This window comes from Xyrauchen texanus, chromosome 13 (genome assembly GCF_025860055.1).
Source record: "Xyrauchen texanus isolate HMW12.3.18 chromosome 13, RBS_HiC_50CHRs, whole genome shotgun sequence".
In the NCBI taxonomy this organism is placed as follows: Eukaryota; Metazoa; Chordata; class Actinopteri; order Cypriniformes; family Catostomidae; genus Xyrauchen; species Xyrauchen texanus.
The window spans coordinates 2359647-2377533 of record NC_068288.1 but is presented as its reverse complement, the minus strand read 5'-3'; positions in this window follow the sequence as shown (position 1 = coordinate 2377533).

The window sequence follows — 17887 nt, the reverse complement described above, 5'->3', positions numbered from 1 at the left end:
ATCCTGATTGAAATAAGTCAACCCAGAAATCTGTACTATTTTCTGGTGCAGAGATATGTGATTTGTTACTCGGTTGCTAGGGTAACCCCATCTGGTTGCTAGGCAGTTACCATAGTGATACTAATCAAGTGTCCTTGCCATCCTGAGTGAAACAAATCAACCCAGAAGTCTGTACTATTTTCTGGTGCAGAGATATGTGATTTGTTACTTGGTTGCTAGGGTAACCCCATCTGGTTGCTAGGCAGTTACCATAGTGATACTAATCAAGTGTCCTTGCCATCCTGAGTGAAATAAGTCAACCCGGAAGTCTCTACTAATTTCTGGTGCAAAGATATGTGATTTGTTACTCGGTTGCTAGGGTAACCCCATCTGGTTGCTAGGCAGTTACCATAGTGATACTAATCAAGTGTCCTTGCCATCCTGAGTGAAATAAGTCAACCCAAAAGTCTCTACTATTTTCTGGTGCAGAGTTATGTGATTTGTAACTCGGTTGCTAGGGTAACCCCATCTGGTTGCTAGGCAGTTACCATAGTGATAGTAATGGAGTCTCCTTGCCATCCTGATTGAAATAAGTCAACCCGGAAGTCTCTACTATTTTCTGGTGCAGAGATATGTGATTTGATACTCGGTTGCTAGGGTAACTCCATCTGGTTGCTAGGCAGTTACCATAGTGATACTAATCAAGTCTCCTTGCCATCCTGATTGAAATAAGTCAACCCGGAAGTCTCTACTATTTTCTGGGGCAGAGATATGTGATTTGTTACTCGGTTGCTAGGGTAACCCCATCTGGTTGCTAGGCAGTTACCATAGTGATAATAATGAAGTCTCCTTGCCATCCTGATTGAAATAAATCAACCCAGAAGTCTCTCTGATTTTCTGGTGCAGAGATATGTGATTTGTTACTCGGTTGCTAGGGTAACCCCATCTGGTTGCTAGGCAGTTACCATAGTGATACTAATCAAGTGTCCTTGCCATCCTGAGTGAAACAAATCAACCCAGAAGTCTGTACTATTTTCTGGTGCAGAGATATGTGATTTGTTACTTGGTTGCTAGGGTAACCCCATCTGGTTGCTAGGCAGTTACCATAGTGATACTAATCAAGTGTCCTTGCCATCCTGAGTGAAATAAGTCAACCCGGAAGTCTCTACTAATTTCTGGTGCAAAGATATGTGATTTGTTACTCGGTTGCTAGGGTAACCCCATCTGGTTGCTAGGCAGTTACCATAGTGATACTAATCAAGTGTCCTTGCCATCCTGAGTGAAATAAGTCAACCCAAAAGTCTCTACTATTTTCTGGTGCAGAGTTATGTGATTTGTAACTCGGTTGCTAGGGTAACCCCATCTGGTTGCTAGGCAGTTACCATAGTGATAGTAATGGAGTCTCCTTGCCATCCTGATTGAAATAAGTCAACTCGGAAGTCTCTACTATTTTCTGGTGCAGAGATATGTGATTTGTTACTCGGTTGCTAGGGTAACTCCATCTGGTTGCTAGGCAGTTACCATAGTGATACTAATCAAGTCTCCTTGCCATCCTGATTGAAATAAGTCAACCCGGAAGTCTCTACTATTTTCTGGGGCAGAGATATGTGATTTGTTACTCGGTTGCTAGGGTAACCCCATCTGGTTGCTAGGCAGTTACCATAGTGATACTAATGAAGTCTCCTTGCCATCCTGATTGAAATAAGTCAATCCGGAAGTCTCTACGTTTTTCTGATGTAGAGATATGTGATTTGTTACTTGGTTGCTAAGGTAGCCCCATGTGGTTGCTAGGCAGTTACCATAGTGATACTTATCAAGTCTCCTTGCCATCCTGATTGAAATAAATCAACCCAGAAGTCTCTGTTTTTCTGGTGCAGAGATATAGTTATTGATAAACGGTTCCTAGGGTACTCTGTTTAGTTGCTAGGGAGTGGCTTGACAGCTGCCAATCATGAAACTCCAAAGGCTGCTTGTCAGTATGAATGATATAAACCAACTCCCATGCCTCTGTGACATTCAGAATGGAAGATATCTCTCTATGGATTTTGGTTGTTAAGGTGCTCGACAATGGTTGCTAGGGAGGGGCTAGGAAGTGTTGAGGTGATTCATGATTGGCTGTTTGCTGCCCCGAGTCAAACGAGACCACCCTTGTGTTTCTATGACACTTCTATCCGGAGATATCCCTTTGATGTCTTTCATTAGAAGTCTATGGGAGTTGTTGCTAAGGTGCTTTAAATTGTTGCTAGGGCGTGGCTTGATAGCTTCACAATGATCCCGAGAGACTGATTGGTCGTCTGAGTAAAATGAGCCCGCCCCTTGTCTCTATGACACTGTGATCCAGAGCTATGTTCAATACAAAATCCAGGGCTGACAGGTCCTTTTTGTCTGTGTGTGTTCCCAAATTAATGACTCTAATGAGCCTGTTCTTTTGACTCTACAGTGTGAAACATACAGTGTGACCAGTGTAGTCTGATTCCCAAATTAATGACTCTAATGATCCAGTTCTTTTGACTCTACAATGTGAAACATACAGTGTGACCAGTGTAGTCTGATTCCCAAATTAATGACTCTAATGATCCAGTTCTTTTGACTCTACAATGTGAAACATACAGTGTGACCAGTGTAGTCTGATTCCCAAATTAATGACTCTAATGAGCCAGTTCTTTTGACTCTACAATGTGAAACATACAGTGTGACCAGTGTAGTCTGATTCCCAAATTAATGACTCTAATGAGCCAGTTCTTTTGAATCTACAATGTGAAACATACAGTGTGACCAGTTTAGTCTGATTCCCAAATGAATGACTCTAATGAGCCAGTTCTACACTGTAGTGTTAAAAAAGTTTAACTTAGTTGCTAGATAGATAGATAGATATTTACCCTTAGATATATAGAGAGATAGATATAGATAGATAGAGAGAGAGAGATAGATATTTACCCTCAGATAGATAGATAGATAGATAGATAGATAGATAGATAGATAGATAGATAGATATTGACCCTCAGATAGATGCTAGCACGCTTTTAGCATGTTTTAGCGTGTGGCTAGGAAGATTTTAGGTCATTACTTTTTGGCTGCTTGATAAAAGAAATCCTCTGAGGGAGAGAGAGAGGAGAGATGCAGGGCTGACAGGCCCTTTTTGTCTGTGTGTGTGAAAATGTCAGTTGGAATTTGAATTTCTGAACATTCCGCAATGTTAAGTCAATGGGAGTTTTTTCCGAGTTTGATCGTCATTTTAAGGAAAACCGTAAGTCCGATCAGTTAGAAAAGATATAGCAACTCGAGTCAGAACAGTTTGAGTGTCTGTGCCGAGTTTGGAGTATGTGGAGTTAAAGCTCTAGGAGGAGTTAGATATAGAAATTTCACCGCTAAGAAGAATAAGCGGAATAATAATAAGTTTAAGTAGGATTTCAGTAAGTTGGCTTTCACAAGCCAACTTAACTAGAAAAAGTTCGTCGAGACAAACTTTAAGTTGGCATGTGAAAGTTTGGACCAGAAAGTTTGAAGTAGTTTGAAGTTTAAATTAGTTTAAAGTAGATTATAGTTTAAAGTAGTTTATAGTTTAAAGTAGTTTTAAGTTTAAAGTAGTTTGAAGTTTAAAGTAGTTTATAGTTTAAATTAGTTTATAGTTTAAATTAGTTTGTAGTTTAAATTAGTTTAAAGTTTAAAGTAGTTTGTAGTTTAAAGTAGTTTAAAGTTTAACTTAGTTGCTAGATAGATAGACAGATAGATAGATAGAGAGAGATAGACACTCAGATATATAGATAGATAGATAGATAGATATTTACCCTCAGATAGATAGATAGATAGATAGATATTTATGCTCAGATAGAGAGAGAGATAGATATTTACCCTCAGATAGATAGATAGATAGATATTGACCCTCAAATAGATAGATAGATAGATAGATAGATAGATAGATAGATAGATAGATAGATAGATAGATAGATAGACAGATAGATAGATAGATATTGACCCTCAGATAGATAGATAGATAGATAGATAGACAGATAGATGCTAGCACGTTTTTAGCATTTTTTAGTACTCGCTAGGTGATGCTGGCATGTGTTAGCATGATGCTAGCACGTTTTTAGCATCTTTTAGCACTTCGCTTGGCGATGCTAGCATGTGTTAGCATGATGTTAGCACGTTTTTAGAATTTTTTAGCACTTCGCTAGGCGATGCTAGCATGTGTTAGCATGATGCTAGCATGTTTTTAGCCTGTTTTAGCACTCCGCTAGGCGATGCTAGCATGTGTTAGCATGATGCTAAGACGTTTTTAGCAATTTTTAGCACTTCGCTAGGCGATGCTAAGCATGTGTTAAGCATGATGCTAACGACGCTTTTAGCATGTTTTAACACTCGCTAGGCGATGCTAACATGTGTTAGCATGATGCTTAGCATGTTTTTAGCATGTTTTAGCTCTTCGCTAGGCGATGCTAAGCATGTGTTAAGCATGATGCTAAGACGCTTTTAGCAATTTTTAGCACTTCGCTAGGCGATGCTAAGCATGTGTTAGCATGATGCTTAGCACATTTTTAGCAATTTTAAGCACTCGCTAGGCGATGCTAAGCATGTGTTAACATGATGCTAAGACGCTTTTAGCATGTTTTAAGCACTTCGCTAGGCGATGCTAAGCATGTGTTAAGCATGATGCTTAAGACGCTTTTAGCATGTTTTAAGACTTCGCTAGGCGATGCTAAGCATGTGTTAGCATGATGCTGCAGACGCTTTTAGCATGTTTTAGCACTTTGCTTGGCGATGCTAAGCATGTGTTAGCATGATGCTAATGACGCTTTTAGCATGTTTTAAGCACTTCGCTAGGCGATGCTAAGCATGTGTTAGCATGATGCTTAGCACGCTTTTAGCATGTTTTAGCGACTTCGCTAGGCGATGCTAGCATGTGTTAGCATGATGCTAGACGCTTTTAGCATGTTTTAGCACTTTGCTTGGCGATGCTAAGCATGTGTTAAGCATGATGCTAATGACGCTTTTAGCATGTTTTAGCACTTCGCTAGGCGATGCTAGCATGTGTTAGCATGATGCTTAGCACGTTTTTAGCATGTTTTAGCACTTCGCTAGGCGATGCTAAGCATGTGTTAGCATGATGCTTAGACGCTTTTAGCATGTTTTAGCACTTCGCTAGGCGATGCTTAGCATGTGTTAAGCATGATGCTATGACGCTTTTAGCATGTTTTAGCACTTCGCTAGGCGATGCTAAGCATGTGTTAGCATGATGCTTAGCACGCTTTTAGCATGTTTTAGCACTTCGCTAGGCGATGCTAGCATGTGTTAGCATGATGCTAGCACGTTTTTAGCATGTTTTAGCACTTCGCTAGGCGATGAAAGCATGTGTTAGCATGATGCTAGCACGTTTTTAGCATGTTTTAGCACTTCGCTAGGCGATGCTAGCATGTTTTAGCATGATGCTAGCACGTTTTTAGCATTTTTTAGCACTTCGCTAGGCGATGCTAGCATGTGTTAGCATGATGCTAGCACGTTTTTAGCATGTGGCTATGAAGATTTTAGGTCATTACTTTTTGGCTGCTTGATAAAAGAAATCCTCTGAGGGAGAGAGAGAGGGAGAGATGCAGGGCTGACAGGCCCTTTTTGTCTGTGTGTGTGAAAATGTCAGTTGGGATTTAAATTTCTGAACATTCCGCAATGTTAAGTCAATGGGAGTTTTTTCCGAGTTTGATCGTCATTTTTAGGAAAACCGTAAGTCCGATCAGTTAGAAAAGATATAGCACACTATTCGGGATTAGTCTGAAGGTCTGTGCCGAGTTTGGTGCCTGTAGCTTAAAAGCTCTAGGAGGAGTTAGATATAGAAATTTCTGAGTAAGAAGAATAATAATAACTAGATGGGTACATTTCCTGAAGAAAATGTGAGTGGTGCTTGCCGTGGCAAAACTCGTCAAATAGCCTGCTTGAAAAGAACAGAAATTGTGGTCATAAATAAATCAACCCAGAAGTCTGTGTAATGTTCTGGTGCAGAAATATGTGATTTGTTAGTAGGTTGCTAGGGTAACCCCATGTGGTTGCTAGGCAGTTACCATAGTGATACTAATCAAGTGTCCTTGCCATCCTGATTGAAATAAGTCAAACCGGAAGTCTGTATGTTTTTGTGATGCAGAGATATGTGATTTGTTACTCTGTTGCTAGGGTAAGCCCATCTGGTTGCTAGGCAGTTACCATAGTGATACTAATGAAGTCTCCTTTCCATCCTGATTGAAATAAGTCAACCCGGAAGTCTCTACGTTTTTCTGATGCAGAGATATGTGATTTGATACTCGGTTGCTAGGGTAACCCCATCTGGTTGCTAGGCAGTTACCATAGTGATACTAATCAAGTGTCCTTGCCATCCTGATTGAAATAAATCAACCCCGAAGTCTCTCTGATTTTGTGGTGCAGAGATAGTTACTGCTAAACGGTTGCTAGGGTACTCTGTTTAGTTGCTAGGGAGTGGCTTGGCAGCTGCCAATCATGAATCTCCAAAGGCTGCTTGTCAGTATGAATGATATAAACCAACTCCCATGCCTCTGTGACATTCAGAATGGAAGATATCCCTCTATGGATTTTGGTTGTTAAGGTGCTCGACAATGGTTGCTAGGGAGGGGCTAGGAAGTGTTGATTTGATGCATGATTGGCTGTTTGCTGTCCCGAGTAAAACGAGACCACCCTTGTGTTTCTATGACACTTCTATCCGGAGATATCCCTTTGATGTGTTTCAATAGAAGTCTATGGGACTTGTTGCTAAGGTGCTCTTAATGGTTGCTAGGGCGTGGCTTGATAGCTTCACAATGATCCTGAGAGACTGATTGGTCGTCTGAGTAAAATGAGCCCACCCCTCGTCTCTATGACACTGTGATCCAGAGCTATGTTCAATACAAATCCCTATGCCTTTTCATTTCAGGGGCCGTCCTACACCATTATAAGTCAATTGGGGCATTTTTGGGCAGCTCCTGCCCCCCAGGGGTGCAGCTTTTACCCCATATTGAGGTATGCTCTTACAGAGCCTGCCAGCCTCTTCAAATGTGGCAAATCACACGTTTCTACGAAATCCTCGCTTGGAGCTGTGACGCGTCAAAGTTTGTCTCAATGTTAAGTCTATGGGATTTTTCGGCTGCTTTTTTGCCCCTGGGGCAAGTACCGTACCCCGATCGCTTATAAAAGTCATAGCACATGTGTCCTCAATAGGTCGTTCGATTTGACACCTCATTCGTGGGTGTACGCCAAACGGTGCGGGACGAGTTAGGTGCCGAAGTTTTGTTAAGAGATATAAAAAATAAGAAAAATAAAAATAATAAAAATAACTAGATAGGTACATTTCCTGAAGAAAATGTGAGTGGTGCTTGCCGTGGCAAAACTCGTCAAACAGCATGTTGTAACTTGTAAAGAAAAAAAATTATGGTCATAAATAAATCAGGCCAGAAGTCTGTACGATTTTCTGGTGCAGAAATATGTGATTTTTTACTTGGTTGCTAGGGTAAGCCCATGTGGTTGCTATGCAGTTACCAAGGTAATACAATACATGGCTCCTTTCCATCCTGAGTGAAATAAGTCAACCCGGAAGTCTGTAGTGTTTTCTGGTGCAGAGATATGTGATTTGTTACTCGGTTGCTAGGGTAACCCCATCTGGTTGCTAGGCATTTACCATATTGATACTAATGAAGTGTCCTTGCCATCCTGGTTGAAATAAATCAACGCGGAAGTCTGTACTCTTTTGTGGTGCCGAGATATGTGATTTGTTTCTCGGTTGCTAGGGTAACCCCATCTGGTTGCTAGGCAGTTACCATAGTGATAGTAATCAAGTGTCCTTGCGATCCTGAGTGAAATAAATCAACCCGGAAGTCTGTACTCTTTTCTGGTGCCGAGATATGTGATTTGTTTCTCGGTTGCTAGGGTAACCCCATCTGGTTGCTAGGCAGTTACCATAGTGATAGTAATGAAGTGTCCTTGCGATCCTGAGTGAAGTAAATCAACCCGGAAGTCAGTACTATTTTCTGGTGCCGAGATATGTGATTTGTTACTCGGTTGCTAGGGTAACCCCATCTGGTTGCTAGGCAGTTACCATAGTGATAGTAATCAAGTGTCCTTGCCATCCTGATTGAAATAAGTCAACCCAGAAGTATGTACGTTTTTCTGATGCAGAGATATGTGATTTGTTACTCGGTTGCTAGGGTAACCCCATGTGGTTGCTAGGCAGTTACCATATTGATACTAATGAAGTGTCCTTGCCATCCTGGTTGAAATAAATCAACCTGGAAGTCTGTACTGTTTTCTGGTGCCGAGTTATGTGTTTTGTTTCTCGGTTGCTAGGGTAACCCCATCTGGTTGCTAGGCAGTTACCATAGTGATAGTAATGAAGTGTCCTTGCCATCCTGAGTGAAATAAATCAACCCGGAAGTCAGTACTATTTTCTGGTGCAGAGATATGTGATTTGTTACTCGGTTGCTAGGGTAACCCCATCTGGTTGCTAGGCAGTAATCATAGTGATACTAATCAAGTGTCCTTGCCATCCTGATTGAAATAAGTCAACCCGGAAGTCTCTACGTTTTTCTGATGCAGAGATATGTGATTTGTTACTCGGTTGCTAGGGTAAGCTCATGTGGTTGCTAGGCAGTTACCATAGTGATACTAATGAAGTGTCCTTGCCATCCTGATTGAAATAAGTCAACCCGGAAGTCTCTACGCTTTTCTGATGCAGAGATATGTGATTTGTTACTCGGTTGCTAGGGTAACCCCATCTGGTTGCTAGGCAGTTAACATAGTGATACTTATCAAGTCTCCTTGCCATCCTGATTGAAATAAGTCAACCCGGAAGTCTCTATGTTTTTGTGATGCAGAGATATGTGATTTGTTACTCGGTTGCTAGGGTAAGCCCATCTGGTTGCTAGGCAGATACCATAGTGATACTAATCAAGTGTCCTTGCCATCCTGATTGAAATAAGTCAACCCGGAAGTCTCTACGTTTTTCTGATGCAGAGATATGTGATTTGTTACTCGGTTGCTAGGGTAACCCCATCTGGTTGCTAGGCAGTTAAAATAGTGATACTTATCAAGTCTCCTTGCCATCCTGATTGAAATAAATCAACCCAGAAGTCTTTCTGATTTTCTGGTGCAGAGATATAGTTACTGCTAAACGGTTGCTAGTGTACTCTGTTTAGTTGCTAGGGAGTGGCTTGGCAGCTGCCAATCATGAATCTCCAAAGGCTGCTTGTCAGTATGAATGATAGAAACCAACTCCCATGCCTCTGTGACATTCAGAATAGAAGATATCCCTCTATGGATTTTTGTTGTTAAGGTTCTCAACAATGGTTGCTAGGGAGGGGCTAGGAAGTGTTGAGGTGATGCATGATTGGCTGTTTGCTGTCCCGAGTCAAACGAGACCACCCTTGTGTTTCTATGACACTTCTATCCGGAGATATCCCTTTGATCTGTTTCAATAGAAGTCTATGGGACTTGTTGCTAAGGTGCTCTTAATGGTTGCTAGGGCGTGGCTTGATAGCCTCACAATGATCCTGAGAGACCGATTGGTCGTCTGAGTAAAATGAGGCCACCCCCTCGTCTCTATGACACTGTGATCCAGAGATATGTTCAATACAAATCCCTATGCCTTTTCATTTCATGGGCCGTCCTACACCATTATAAGTCAATTGGGGCATTTTTGGGCAGCTCCTGCCCCCCAGGGGTGCAACTTTTACCCCATATTGAGGTATGCTTTTACAGAGCCTGCCAGCCTCTTCAAATGTGGCAAATCACACGTTTCTACGAAATCCTCGCTTGGAGCTGTGACGCGTCAAAGTTTGTCTCAATGTTAAGTCTATGGGATTTTTCGGCCGCTTTTTTGCCCCTGGGGCAAATACCGTACCCCCGATCGCTTATAAAAGTCATAGCACACGTGTCCTCAATAGGCCGTTCGATTTGACACCTCATTCGTGGGTCTACGCCAAACGGTGCGGGACGAGTTAGGTGCCGAAGTTTTGTTAAGAGATATAAAAATAAAAATAAAAATAAAAATAATAAGTATGTGAGATTACAATAGTGATGCTTTGCAAGCACCACTAATAAGTATGTGAGATTACAATAGTGATGCTTTGCAAGCACCACTAATAATAATAAGTTTAAATAGGATTTCAGTAAGTTGGCTTTCACAAGCCAACTTAATAATAATAACTAGAAAAAGTTCGTCGAGACAAACTTTAAGTTGGCTTGTGAAAGTTTGGACCAGAAAGTTTGAAGTTTAAAGTAGTTTGAAGTTTAAATTAGTTTATAGTTTAAATTAGTTTAAAGTTTAAATTAGTCTAAAGTTTAAATTAGTTTGAATTTTAAAGTAGTTTGAAGTTTAAAGTAGTTTATAGTTTAAATTAGTTTAAAGTTTAAATTAGTCTAAAGTTTAAATTAGTTTGAATTTTAAAGTAGTTTGAAGTTTAAAGTAGTTTATAGTTTAAATTAGTTTAAAGTTTAAATTAGTCTAAAGTTTAAATTAGTTTGAATTTTAAAGTAGTTTGAAGTTTAAATTAGTTTATAGTTTAAATTAGTTTAAAGTTTAAATTAGTCTAAAGTTTAAATGAGTTTAAAGTTTAAATTAGTTTAAAGTTTAAAGTAGTTTGTAGTTTAAAGTAGTTAAAAGTTTAACTTAGTTGCTAGATAGATAGATAGATAGATAGATAGATAGATAGATAGATAGATAGATAGATAGATAGATAGATAGATAGATAGATAGACAGACACTCAGATAGATAGATAGAGAGATAGATAGATATTTACCCTCAGATAGATAGATAGATATAGATAGATAGATATTTACCCTCAGATAGATAGATAGATAGATAGATATTGACCCTCAAATAGATAGATAGATAGATAGATAGATAGATAGATATTGACCCTCAAATAGATAGATAGATAGATATTGACCCTCAGATAGATATATAGATAGACAGACAGACAGATAGATGCTAGCACGTTTTTAGCATTTTTTAGTACTTCGCTAGGTGATGCTAGCATGTGTTAGCATGATGCTATCACGTTTTTAGCATGATTTAACACTTCGCTAGGAAATGCTAACATGTGTTAGCATGATGCTACGTTGTTTTTAGCATGTTTTGGCACTCTGCTAGGCGATGCTAACATGTGTTAGCATGATGCTAGCACATTTTTAGCACGTTTTAACACTTCGCTAGGCGATGCTAGCATGTGTTAGCATGATGCTAGCACGTTTTTAGCATTTTTTAGCACTTCGCTAGGCGATGCTAACATGATGCTAACATGTTTTTAGCATGTTTTAGCACTTCGCTAGGCGATGCTAGCATGTGTTAGGATGATGCTAGCACGTTTTTAGCATTTTTTAAGCACTTCGCTAGGCGATGCTAAGCATGCGTTAGCATGTTGCTAAGACGCTTTTAAGCATGTTTTAAAGACTTCGCTAGGCGATGCTAAGCATGTGTTAAGCATGATGCTAGCGACGCTTTTAGCATGTTTTAAGCACTTCGCTAGGCGATGCTAAGCATGTGTTAAGCATGATGTTAAGACGCTTTTAGCATGTTTTAAGACTTCGCTAGGCGATGCTAAGCATGTGTTAACATGATGCTAAGACGCTTTTAGCATTTTTTAGCACTTCGCTAGGCGATGCTAAGCATGTGTTAAGCATGATGCTATGACGCTTTTAAGCATGTTTTAACACTTCGCTAGGCGATGCTAGAAATGTGTTAGCATGATGCTAAGCATGTTTTTAGCATTTTTAGCACTTCGCTAGGCGATGCTAAGCACATTTTTAAGCATGTTTTAACACTTCGCTAGGCGATGCCAGCATGTGTTAAGCATGATGCTAAGACGCTTTTAGCATGTTTTAAGCACTCGCTAGGCGATGCTAGCATGTGTTAACATGATGCTAAGCATGTTTTTAGCATTTTTAAGCACTTCGCTAGGCGATGCTAAGCACGCTTTTAGCATGTTTTAGCCCTTCGCTAGGCGATGCTAGCTTGTGTTAAGCATGATGCTAAGCACGCTTTTAGCATGTTTTAGCACTTCGCTAGGCGATTTTAGCATGATGCTAAGCACTTTTTAGCATTTTTAGAACTTCGCTAGGCGATGCTAAGCATGTGTTAACATGATGCTAAGCATGTTTTTAGCATTTTTAGCACTTTGCTAGGCGATGCTAGCATGTGTTAGCATGATGCTAGCACATTTTTAGCATGTTTTAAGCACTCGCTAGTCAATGCTAGCATGTGTTAAGCATGATGCTAGCATGTTTTTAGCATGTTTTAGCGTGTGGCTAGGAAGATTTTAGGTCATTACTTTTTGGCTGCTTGATAAAAGAAATCCTCTGAGGGAGAGAGAGAGGGAGAGATGCAGGGCTGACAGGCCCTTTTTGTGTGTGTGTGTGAAAATGTCAGTTGGAATTTGAATTTCTGAACATTCCGCAATGTTAAGTCAATGGGAGTTTTTTCTGAGTTTGATCGTCATTTTTAGGAAAACCGTAAGTCCGATCAGTTAGAAAAAATATAGCACACTATTCGGGATTAGTCTGAAAGTCTGTGCCGAGTTTGGTGCCTGTAGCTTAAAAGCTCTAGGAGGAGTAGCGTATAGAAATTTCTGAGTAAGAAGAATAATAATAATAACTAGAAAAAGTTCATCGAGACAAACTTTAAGTTGGCTTGTGAAAGTTTGGACCAGAAAGTTTGAAGAAGTTTAAAGCAGTTTGAAGTTTAAAGTAGTTTGAAGTTTAAAGTAGTTTGAAGTTTAAAGTAGTTTGTAGTTTAAATTAGTTTAAAGTTTAAAGTAGTTTGTAGTTTAAACGAGTTTAAAGTTTAAAGTAGTTTGAAGTTTAAAGTAGTTTATAGTTTAAACGAGTTTAAAGTTTAAATTAGTTTGTAGTTTAAATTAGTTTAAAGTTTAAAGTAGTTTGTAGTTTAAAGTAGTTTAAAGTTTAACTTAGTTGCTAGATAGACAGATAGATAGATAGACACTCAGATAGATAGTTAGATAGAGAGATAGATAGATAGATAGATATTTACCCTCAGATAGATAGATAGATATAGATAGATAGATATTTACCCTCAGATAGATAGATAAATAGATAGAGAGAGAGAGATAGATATTTACCCTCAGATAGATAGATAGATATATAATGACCCTCAGATAGATAGATAGATAGATAGATAGACAGACAGATAGATGCTAGCACGTTTTTAGAATTTTTTAGCACTTCGCTAGGCGATGCTAGCACGTTTTTAGCATTTTTTAGCACTTCGCTAGGCGATGCTAGCATGTGTTAGCATGATGCTAACACGCTTTTAGCATGCTTTAAGCACTCGCTGGCGATGCTAAGCATGTGTTAGCATGATGCTAGCACATTTTTAGCATGATTTAAGCACTTCGCTAGGCGATGCTAGCATGTGTTAGCATGATGCTACAGACGCTTTTGCATTTTTAAGCACTTCGCTAGGCGATGCTAAGCATGTGTTAAGCATGATGCTAGACGCTTTTAGCATTTTTTAGCACTCGCTAGGCGATGCTAAGCATGTGTTAAGCATGATGCTAGCAAGTTTTTAGCATTTTTAACACTTCGCTAGGCGATGCTAGCATGTGTTAAGCATGATGCTAAGACGCTTTTAGCATTTTTTAGCACTTCGCTAGGCGATGCTAAGCATGTGTTAAGCATGATGCTAACGACGTTTTTAGCATGTTTTAACACTTGGCTAGGCGATGCTAACATGTGTTAGCATGATGCTATTAAGTTTTTAGCATGTTTTAAGCACTTTGCTAGGCGATGCTAGCATGTGTTAAGCATGATGCTATGACGCTTTTACCATGTTTTAAGCACTTCGCTAGGCGATGCTAAGCATGTGTTAAGCATGATGCTAAGACGCTTTTAGCATGTTTTAAGCACTTTGCTAGGCGATGTTAGCATGTGTTAAGCATGATGCTAAGACGCTTTTAGCATGTTTTAGCACTTCGCTAGGTGATGCTAGCATGTGTTAGCATGATGCTAAGACGCTTTTAGCATGTTTTAGCACTTCGCTAGGCGATGTTAGCATGTGTTAGCATGATGCTAGCACGTTTTTAGCATTTTTTAGCACTTCGCTAGGCGATGCGTATAGAAATTTCTGAGTAAGAAGAATAATAATAATAATAATAAGTTTAAATAGGATTTCAGTAAGTTGGCTTTCACAAGCCAACTTAACTAGAAAAAAAAGTTCGTCGAGACAAACTTTAAGTTGGCTTGTGAAAGTTTGGACCAGAAAGTTTGAAGAAGTTTAAAGTAGTTTGAAGTTTAAATTAGTTTAAAGTTTAAAGTAGTTTATAGTTTAAATTAGTTTGTAGTTTAAATTAGTTTGAAGTATAAATTAGTTTGTAGTTTAAATTAGTTTGAAGTTTAAATTAGCTTAAATTAGTTTAAAGTAGTTTATAGTTTAAATTAGTTTAAATTAGTTGAAAGTAGTTTAAAATTTAACTTAGTTGCTAGATAGACAGATAGATAGATAGATAGATAGATAGATAGATAGATAGATAGACAGACACTCAGATAGATAGAGAGATAGATAGATAGATATTTACCCTCAGATAGATAGATAGATCGATAGATAGATAGACATTGACCCTCAGATAGATAGATAGACAACAGACAGACAGAGAGACAGATAGATAGATAGATAGATATTGACTCTCAGATAGATAGATAGATAGATAGATAGACAGATAGACAGATAGATAGATAGATAGATAGATAGATAGATAGATAGATAGATAGATAGATAGATGGATTGATTGATTGATCCTTGCTACCCTGAGTACCATGAACAAAGCCAGAAGTCTTTATGTTGTTCTGTTGCAGAGATATGTGATTTGTTACTCGGTTGCTAGGGTAACCCCATATGGTTGCTAGGCAGTTACCATAGTGATACTTATCAAGTCTTCTTGCCATCCTGATTGAAATAAATCAACCCAGATGTCTCTACGATTTTCTGTTGCAGAGATATGTGATTTGTTACTCGGTTGCTAGGGTAACCCCATCTGGTTGTTAGGCAGTCACCATAGTGATACTTATCAAGTGTTCTTGACATCCTGATTGAAATAAACCAACCCAGAAGTCTCTACGATTTTCTGATCCAGAGATATGTGATTTGTTACTCGGTTGCTAGGGTAACCCAATGTGGTTGCTAGACAGTTACCATAGTGATACTTATCAAGTCTCATTGACATCCTGATTGAAAGAAATCAACCCAGAAGTCTCTATGATTTTCTGTTGCAGAGATATTTGATTTGTTACTCGGTTGCTAGGGTAACCCCATCTGGTTGCTAGGCAGTTACCTTAGTGATACTAATGAAGTGTCCTTGCCATCCTGATTGAAATAAGTCAATCCGGAAGTCTCTACGTTTTTCTGATGCAGAGATATGTGATTTGTTACTCGGTTGCTAAGGTAACCCCATGTGGTTGCTAGGCAGTTACCATAGTGATACTTATCAAGTCTCCTTGCCATCCTGATTGAAATAAACCAACCCAGAAGTCTCTACGATTTTCTGGTCCAGAGATATGTGATTTGTTACTCGGTTGCTAGGGTAACCCAATGTGGTTGCTAGACAGTTACCATAGTGATACTTGTCAAGTCTCCTTGACATCCTGATTGAAATAAATCAACCCAGAAGTCTCTACGATTATCTGGTGCAGAGATATGTGATTTGTTACTCGGTTGCTAGGGTAACCCCATCTGGTTGCTAGGCAGTTACCATAGTGATACTAATGAAGTCTCCTTGCCATCCTGATTGAAATAAGTCAATCCGGAAGTCTCTAAGTTTTTCTGATGCAGAGATATGTGATTTGTTACTCGGTTGCTAAGGTAACCCCATGTGGTTGCTAGGCAGTTACCATAGTGATACTTATCAAGTCTCCTTGCCATCCTGATTGAAATAAATCAACCCAGAAGTCTCTCTGATTTTCTGGTGCAGAGATATGTGATTTGTTACTCGGTTGCTAGGGTAACCCCATGTGGTTGCTAGGCAGTTACAATAGTGATACTTATCAAGTCTCCTTGCCATCCTGATTGAAATAAATGAACCCAGAAGTCTCTCTGATTTTCTGGTGCAGAGATATAGTTATTGCTAAACGGTTGCTAGGGTACTCTGTTTAGTTGCTAGGGAGTGGCTTGACAGCTGCCAATCATGAAACTCCAAAGGCTGCTTGTCAGTATGAATGATATAAACCAACTCCCATGCCTCTGTGACATTCAGAATGGAAGATATCCCTCTATGGATTTTGGTTGTTAAGGTGCTCGACAATGGTTGCTAGCGAGGGGCTAGGAAGTGTTGAGGTGATTCATGATTGGCTGTTTGCTGCCCCGAGTCAAACGAGACCACCCTTGTGTTTCTATGACACTTCTATCCGGAGATATCCCTTTGATGTCTTTCATTAGAAGTCTATGGGAGTTGTTGCTAAGGTGCTTTAAATTGTTGCTAGGGCATGGCTTGATAGCTTCACAATGATCCCGAGAGACTGATTGGTCGTCTGAGTAAAATGAGCCCGCCCCCTTGTCTCTATGACACTGTGATCCAGAGCTATGTTCAATACAAAATATCTATGCAATGAGGGAGAGAGAGAGGGAGAGATGCAGGGCTGACAGGCCCTTTTTGTCTTTGTGTGTTCCCAAATTAATGACTTTAATGAGCCGGTTCTTTTGAATCTACAGTGTGAAACATACAGTGTGACCAGTGTAGTCTGATTCCCAAATTAATGACTCTAATGAGCCAGTTCTTTTGACTCTACAGTGTGAAACATACAGTGTGACCAGTGTAGTCTGATTCCCAAATTAATGACTCTAATGAGCCGGTTCTTTTGAATCTACAGTGTGAAACATACAGTGTGACCAGTTTAGTCTGATTCCCAAATGAATGACTCTAATGAGCCAGTTCTACAGTGTAGTGTTAAAAAAGTTTAACTTAGTTGCTAGATAGATAGATAGATAGATAGATAGATAGATAGATAGATAGATAGATAGATAGATAGATAGATAGATAGATAGATAGATAGACAGACACTCAGATAGATAGATATTTACTCTTAGATATATAGAGAGATAGATATAGATAGATAGATATTTATCCTCAGATAGATAGATAGATAGATAGATAGATAGATAGATAGATAGATAGATAGATAGATAGAGAGAGAGAGAGAGATAGATATTTACCCTCAGATAGATAGATAGATAGATAGAGAGAGAGAGAGAGATAGATATTTACCCTCAAATAGATAGATAGATAGATATTGACCCTCAAATAGATAGATAGATAGATATTGACCCTCAGATAGATAGATAGATAGATTGATAGATAGACAGATAGATGCTAGCACGTTTTTAGCATTTTTTAGCACTTCGCTAGGCGATGCTAGCATGTGTTAACATGATGCTATCACGTTTTTTAGCATGTTTTAGCACTTCGCTAGGCGATCCTAGCATGTGTTAGCATGATGCTAACACGTTTTTAGCATTTTTTAGCACTTCGCTAGGCGATGCTAGCATGTGTTAGCATGATGCTAGCACGTTTTTAGTATGTTTTAAAACTTCGCTAGGCGATGCTAGCATGTGTTAGCATGATGCTAGCACGTTTTTGCACTTCGCTAGGCGATGCTAGCAAGTTTTTAGCATGTTTTAGCACTTCGCTAGGCGATGCTAACATGTGTTAGCATGATGTTAGCACGTTTTAGCACTTCGCTAGGTGATTTTAGCATGATGCTAGCACATTTTTAGCTTGTTTTAGCATTTCACTAGTCAATGCTAGCATGTGTTAGCATGATGCTAGCACGTTTTTAGCATGTTTTAACATGTGGCTATGAAGATTTTAGGTCATTACTTTTTGGCTGCTTGATAAAATAAATCCTCTGAGGGAGAGAGAGAGAGGGAGAGAT